The sequence below is a fragment of the Chrysochloris asiatica genome, unplaced genomic scaffold, assembly GCF_000296735.1.
Source record: "Chrysochloris asiatica unplaced genomic scaffold, ChrAsi1.0 scaffold00170, whole genome shotgun sequence".
NCBI lineage: Eukaryota > Metazoa > Chordata > Mammalia > Afrosoricida > Chrysochloridae > Chrysochloris > Chrysochloris asiatica.
The window spans coordinates 4,921,334-4,928,751 of NW_006408688.1; the positions used below are offsets into that span (position 1 = coordinate 4,921,334).

At 36.4% G+C, this 7,418-nt stretch overlaps 1 pseudogene; it reads right to left on the reverse strand.

The window, feature by feature from the left end:
- Positions 1-5,549: 5,549 nt before the first annotated feature.
- On the reverse strand, positions 5,550-6,301 carry LOC102837893 (annotated as a pseudogene).
- Between the last annotated feature and the right edge of the window lie 1,117 nt (positions 6,302-7,418).

The window sequence follows — 7,418 nt, forward strand, 5'->3', positions numbered from 1 at the left end:
ACACTCATCTATGCCAAAAAATTTAGCAGAGAGCTACCTGGCCAACTGACTGGAAGTGATCCATATTTATGTCCATTCCAAAGTGAGGTGACCCAATAGAATATGCAAACTATTGGAAAATATTATTAATATTTCATGCAAATGAAATGTTGCTAAAGATCATTCAAAATTGGCTGCAGAAGTATATTAACAGGAAGCTGCCAAAGGTTCTAGCCAGATTCTGATAGGAAAGTGGAGTGAGAGATATCATTGCTGATTTAAAATGGATCTTGGTTTTAAACAGAGAACTATGCAAAGGCTTTCAATTTTGTGGCTCATGACAAGCTACGACAATATTCTAGAACACTTAATTGTGTTCATGAGGAACATTTTCATGGACCAAGAGGCAGTTGTCTGAACAGAACACTGAATGGTTTAAAATCAGGAAATGTGTGAGCCATGGTTGTATTCTTCCACCATTCTTATTCAATCTGTATGCTGAACAAATCATCTGAGAAACTGGACTGTATAAAGAAAAACATTGCATCAGGTTTGGAAGACTCATTAACAACCTGGGATGTGCAGATGATACAACCTTGACTGCTGAAAGTGAGGTGGACTTAAAATACTTACTGATGAAGATCAAAGACCACAACGTTTGATGTAAAGAAACCAAAACTCCTCAAAACTGGACCAATAAATATCAGAACCAACTTGATGTCACTTAACAACAACAACAGTCTTTCAAACTATTCCCCATGTCCTGTGAAAAATATTTAACAATATCTTCTTCCTTTTCCTTTGAGCTATGTGTATGTGTTTACTTACCTTTGTACAATAAAACTTGTTCAAATTGCAATATTGTATTCTCAAACAGTGTAAACGTGTTTTCTTGGATTTGTCTCATATTACAGTTCCTGTTCTATTAAATAATCCTTGAATATTTGTTTTCATATTATGAAGAGACATCCATTTGGATGCTAGTAAAATTCTTCTCTCAGATATCATATTTGTTTTTACAATGTATAGCTCTCAACCCTTGGAAGTGTAGAGCAAATCTTCCAAGATTATGTTACCTCTCTACCTATTTTTTTTCTTTCTATTTGGTACAGTGATTGTAATTTAGATTTAGAGCATATCCTTTGTTGTTGTCATCAAATTTCTAAGGAGGAACTGGTAAGTTTGAACCATTGACCTTATTGTTAGCATCCAGTGCTTATTCTACAGTGCCACACCAGGAGTCCTTTGCTAGTCATTCTAAATCTGATATTTATCACAGAGAGTGTCTACAAAAAGTATTTGAAGTTTTATTGAGATCCTGAATACTAACAATGATGACTATTTCTCTCATTTTTATAGTTCCTTTTTATTTCAGACAGATGCATTCATATACACCTATTATCTACTAAACTCTTAGCTTGGTTTTTATGATGTCTTCCTTAACATGTAGCTGAAGTTTAATGTCACCACTGCATGTGACAAAAATGATTTTTTAAGCAATTCTTTTCCAAGATGATCCCAACACTCCTGTTTGCCTGTAGCACCCATTCTGTTAGACTTACTCAGTTTGTATCCTACCATTTATTTTAACACAAAAGGCCTACCGTTTCACTTCAGTAATCAAAGCTCATTGTATTCAAAAATAGCAAATTTGTTAAACTTAATTTAAACCCCAAATTAGTTTTAAATATTTATAATTGACCTAGAAGAATTGATGCTTTTGTGTTCTGGTGTTGGAGGAGAATATTGAAAGTGCTAAGGGCTGCCCATAGAACCAACAGATCTGTGTTGGAAGAAGTGCATCCAGAGTGCTCCTTGGAGGCCATGATAGCCAAATGTCGTCTCTCATACTTCAGACATATTGTCAGGAGGGACCAGTTGCTGGAGAAGGATATCATGTTTGGTAGGGTGGAGGGTCAGAGAAAAATAGAAAGAACCCCAGTGAGATAGATTGGCCAAGTGACAGAATCAATGGGCTCAACCGTGTTAACAATAATGAAGTTGGCCCAGTGTCAGGCAGTGTTTCATTCTGCTGTGCAAAAGGTCGCTATGAGTCAGCACCGACTCAATGGCTCCTAACAACAACAATATGTGTGTGAATACAATAGAGTTGGATCCAAAATCAGAGTATTCAACATAGTCTTAGAATATTTTTTTAAGGTAAAGTAAGTTGTGCCTTTCACACCTCTGAAATAAAAATACTCTGACATATCTATAAGTACCATTGAGTCTCTGTGTGACACAAATCATTATACATCCTGCTATTAATTGCCAGGTGTTTTGAATTAAAGACTGGCATCTCAAACCTATTAGTTGCTCTTCGGAAACCCTATTACAGGGTCAACATGAGTTGGAAAACGACTTGACAGCACTTAACAACAACAACTAACTAAAAGGTTGGTAACTCAAACTCACCCCAAGTCACCTGAGAAGATAGGCTAGTGATTAGCTTTGAAAAGTCATAGCCTTGAAACTTTATGGAACAATTCTGACTCTGCATGTATGTAGTCTCTGAGTCAGATTTCACTCACTGGCAACTAATAATAACAATTGTTATTGTTGTTGTTGTTAAGTGCCCTCAAGTTAGTTCCGACACATAGCTACCCTGTATAGGGTTTCTGAGAAGTGGTTGGTAAGCTTGAACCACTGACCTTGTGGTTCAAACCAACTTTGCAATCCAGCGCATTAACCCACAGCACCATACCAGGACTCCACAACAATGTAAGCATCATGTAAACTCTCCTAATAAATTTCATTTGCTGACTTGTTAAGACAATTAAAGGATTCTGTAGGGGTGTTTAATCGCTCACCAGTTTTCTTTCTAGATGCGGCACCAAATGAGAATAGACAGAGGACAATGGTGGCATTTTTCTAACAGTACTTTTTTCTAGTCGTTTTAATGCTGGATGAGTGGATACAACATTGTTTCAAGAAAAAATTATATATTTGCATTTTTATCTTCTCATTGTATAAAATTTTACCGATTAGGTATAGAACAAGAAGAAATATTTTTTGGCCTCTTCTGCGGATGAGTAGGGAGTAGAGAGGTCCTCAATGTCTGATAGAAAAGCCCCACTTGGGAAAGTACACATTACTTTCAGAAGTACAGAAGGTATATGGTCAGGTAGAGGAAGCAAGCGGCAGACCCAATGAAATGACTAATAAGTAGTCTCTCAGTGTTACTGATTACTCATCATTCCATCTGGAGCCCGGGAATGTTAAATATGAACTCTCCTGAAGGGAAAAGTGGAAGACTATTCCTATCTCTAGAAACATGAGTAGAAGAATCATAATTTTTTTTTTCCTAATGTACAATTTTTTAAATCATCTTTTTTATATATTTGATATGATAGCCTCATTTTAAGGTAACTTTCATAAAGACCAAGAAACTCTCAGGGTAGAGCATTCTGCCAATGGAAATGAAGCAATAAGAAGATTCTGGCCATACATACATAGGATGTTACCTTGTGACATCTTCCACTTTTCAAAAGCTGTTTGGTTGTCATTATTTTGCCTCTATCTCAAGCATTATCTCTTCTAAAGAATAATATATGCTCCCTGTTTAGTTACATATAAATGGTATTGTGTCTCATATCAGAAGAGTGGATAATTTTGTGATAATTTTGCATATTTCACAATTTACTTTTTTCAATGCTACCTTACTTTTCAACTGTTTACCTAATTCCAAAGATTTGAGACAGTGACTCAGTTTATTAACATTAGAATTTTATTAGTAATGCCATTATTGTTGTTTTTATGTACTGTTGCGTCAGTCCCAATTCATAGTGACTCTGTTTAGGGTTTCCAAGAAGAGGTTGGTGAGTTTGAACCACTGACCTTCGGGTTGAGTGCTTATCCTAACATTATGTAAAGATTAAATCGTTGACACCAAAATTGTGTGAGTTGCTTTACTTTAATGTAATGTTTTACTTTAAATTTAATAGTTTAAATATAAATATTACAATAATGTGTACCATTACATGTACCAGTACATATACTTTGGTTTTTATAAACTGTTGGACAAGGTTAAAGAAAACCCTTCAAATACACAAATGTTTTCAGCCTGGATAATGTTTTATATGCACACTCCAAGTGTTGGTGTCTACTTCATTTTAAGTAATAACAACTATATTCTTTCCTACTGATAACTTCAAAGGTACACAGATTACAAGACCCAAAACATGTCAACATATGAAGTTGAAAGTAAAAATCTTCAAATTTGTTAATATTTCACAATTTACTTATTTGTTAATATATCTTTATGGCCAAAGAAAAGCATTACTTAATATATGAGTAAATTCTAATAATAATAATACATTCATTCAATATTTAGATGGTTTACAAAGTCAATAGTTCAATGCACTTTTTAAAAAGTTTTATTGTGATTTCAGTGAAAGTTTACAGGGCAGATCATCAATTTTACATTCAACAAATCATATACTTTGTTTCATTACAATGTTTGCAATCCCCTCCATGTACCATCAGTTAATAGTATTTCTCTCTATTCATTTTAGCTCTTTCTTTAAAAAACACTCAGGCATATATAATCATTTAAACCACCAAAGGACTCTTTCTGCAAACCTGCCTCCTGGCCACCTGGTCTCAATCCCTCTCTCTCCATGAATCCAGAGGCCTCAGCTGCCCCCTCTCTCCATGTTACCATCTCTGCCTCCATCTCTGGTATCTCTGCTTCTCTGGATAGGGACCCCACGTTCCACTTGTGCTCTTCTCCTTTGATGGTCTTAGGGTCCTATGTTTCTGGACTGTAAGATTAACTACTCCCCAGTTTTTGTTACAAAACTTCTACCTTTACAATTGTGACAGTTGCAATTAGTCATGCTAACTATTTCTTACTCTTGAATCATAAGAATCTTATCCCAATCTCTTCACCAGACCCATCTAGACAAGATGAAAACTATTCAGTGTCGATGCAAATTTTTTTAATATGTTAATTTTTTATTATATACTTTGCAATGAGCACGAGAGAGAAAATAATTACAGTGATTTTAAAATACAATCCCTAGACTCAATATAAATCCTTTATAATCACTCCAATCAATCTGTACAAATGAATACAGAAACTAAGTCAACTAATGAGTAAACTGAGTAAAACAACCATGTAACCATGATCTCAGGAGCGGGGATCATGTGTGATCAATGAAGTCACTTGGCCACCATCAGATTTTCAAAACATGATTCATATTGGTTTTCATAACATCCACACCCATCCCAAGAGTACATACACTGCTGATGCTAACAACTTAAAACAGTGATCTCTGGCGTCTTACAAGAATATTCCGTTTGATACAATGACATACAAGTAGAGAATTTCAGGACCTTGATCAGAAGTTTTCAACGTTGGCTGTGCTACTCTGGAGTACACAAAGGTTCTAGTGAGTCTAAGTATGACAAGTGTTTCTTTTTCTCATTGAAGACATGACCCGAGGAGGAGGTGAGATAGACATTCTAACTAGTCACGTTTACAAAGCCGACGTCTCAGAAATGCTAGCAGTGAGCCCAGCTTGGGCTTCTCCACTGGCACAAGCAGCTACAGGTGCATACGGGATGACCTACTGATGCACTCTCTCAAAGTATTCTTTGGAAGCAGTCGGGTTTGGTTTGATTGTCAGGAAATCAGGTGTCCAGTTTGCTGGGCAGTCTTCTCCATGGGTCTCCACAAGCTGGAACTCCTTCACCAAGCAGAGGGTCTCCTCCATGCTCCAGCCCACAGGGCGATCATTGACACTCAGGTGTGTGATGACTCCGGTGGGGTCAATGATGAAGAGACCTCAAGATTTTCTAACAGCACGCCATAGTCTCGGGCAATGTGTTTAGTTAAATCTGACAAGAATGGGATGTTCATGTGGCCATACTTCCGTGGTGTATTTATCCAGGCAAGGTGGCTAAAGTGGGAATCCACCAAAACACCAATGACTTCACAGTTCAATTCATGAAATTCGTTGGCTTTGTCACTAAAAACCACAATTTCTCTAGGACACACAAAGGTGAAGTCCAAAGGGTAGAAGTAGAGCACCAAGTACTTTCTCTTAAAGTCATCGAGACTCATTTCTTTGAACTCTCCATTGACCACAGCCGTACCTTTAAAATAGGGCTAGTGTTAGGAGACATCAGGGACAAGGCGTATGGGACTGGTGCTGAAGGAGCATTTTGCATGAGGAGGCCCAGACCACAACCCGCTGGTCAAACACTTTCTTTCAGAAGCAGAAGGCCTAAAGGCTGTGGAGGCAGAAATACCCCAGCGAATGGCGCTCACATGTTAGGCCACCGAGGCCAGGAGTAACTTTCCCGCAGCAGCCACCATCTTCAGTGCACGCTGCAGGCGTTGTCAATGAAAACGCACTAATATTACTTAATACTGAAATACAAAGCTATGCATTTTATTCAATGTAACAATTATCAAACATTTAATTTAAAAATTCAACCTAAGATTAGTGGCTAAATTTGTATACATTTAACATGCATTAATTTGACTCAATAAGGATTATCTTTTTATCTTATCCTTATATTCACTTTTGCTGTACAAATGTGTTATGTTTTGCCTTTGGGCATAAATGATAAAATACTAGATTATAAAGATAAAAAGCCCCCATATAAGTTAGATTATGTTGTTTAGACAAAAAGTTCTGCACCTGGTGTTTCTCAATACCTGTAGGCAAATTGACATTAAGTAAATACCATTTTAATGGCATTCAGAACAAATTCTCTCAGTATTTTATAAAAAGTGAACAAAACTTCTAGAGAGATCTACCATAGTAGAGCAATGGAGAAGTTAGATTTATATGCATTATACTACTATAAAACAACAACTGTAAAATGATGCCTAAGTTTAGCATTGCTGTTGCTGTGTCATATTAATAACTACTCATATCCTCATAGTGACACACTTGATTTTTTAAACAGTCTTGCATTTCATATAACTTATGTCATGCTCTCTTTATCATTATATCCCCAGCAAGGAGTATGTTCCCTATATAAAGCATCAGAATGATGAGTCGCTTTATCCCACTGATGGCACTGACTGTTCAAAGGTACCTACTTCAAATTTGGAATGCTTTTCTTCTTCTTGACTCTTGATTTGTCTGATACATTTTATTAAAAATGTATTTCACATTTTGCCAATTTTTTATAGTCAAAATGATCATTGTTTGTTGTTACTTTTAAGGGCCATTGAGTTGGTTTCGACCCATAGTGATCCTGTATAAGGATTCTGAGGAGCGGCTGATGAGCTTAAACTGCCGACTTTGTGGTTCACACCAAGTTTGCAGTCCAGTGCATTAACCTACAGCACCGCCATCTCTAAAGTGCAGATTTCTTTTATAAACACAAAAGCTCATACATTTTGTGTGAGATTATCCAAGAATGAAATTTATCTGTTATAACATTGTTAAAATGTATCAGGGACATCAAAGAATGCAGAA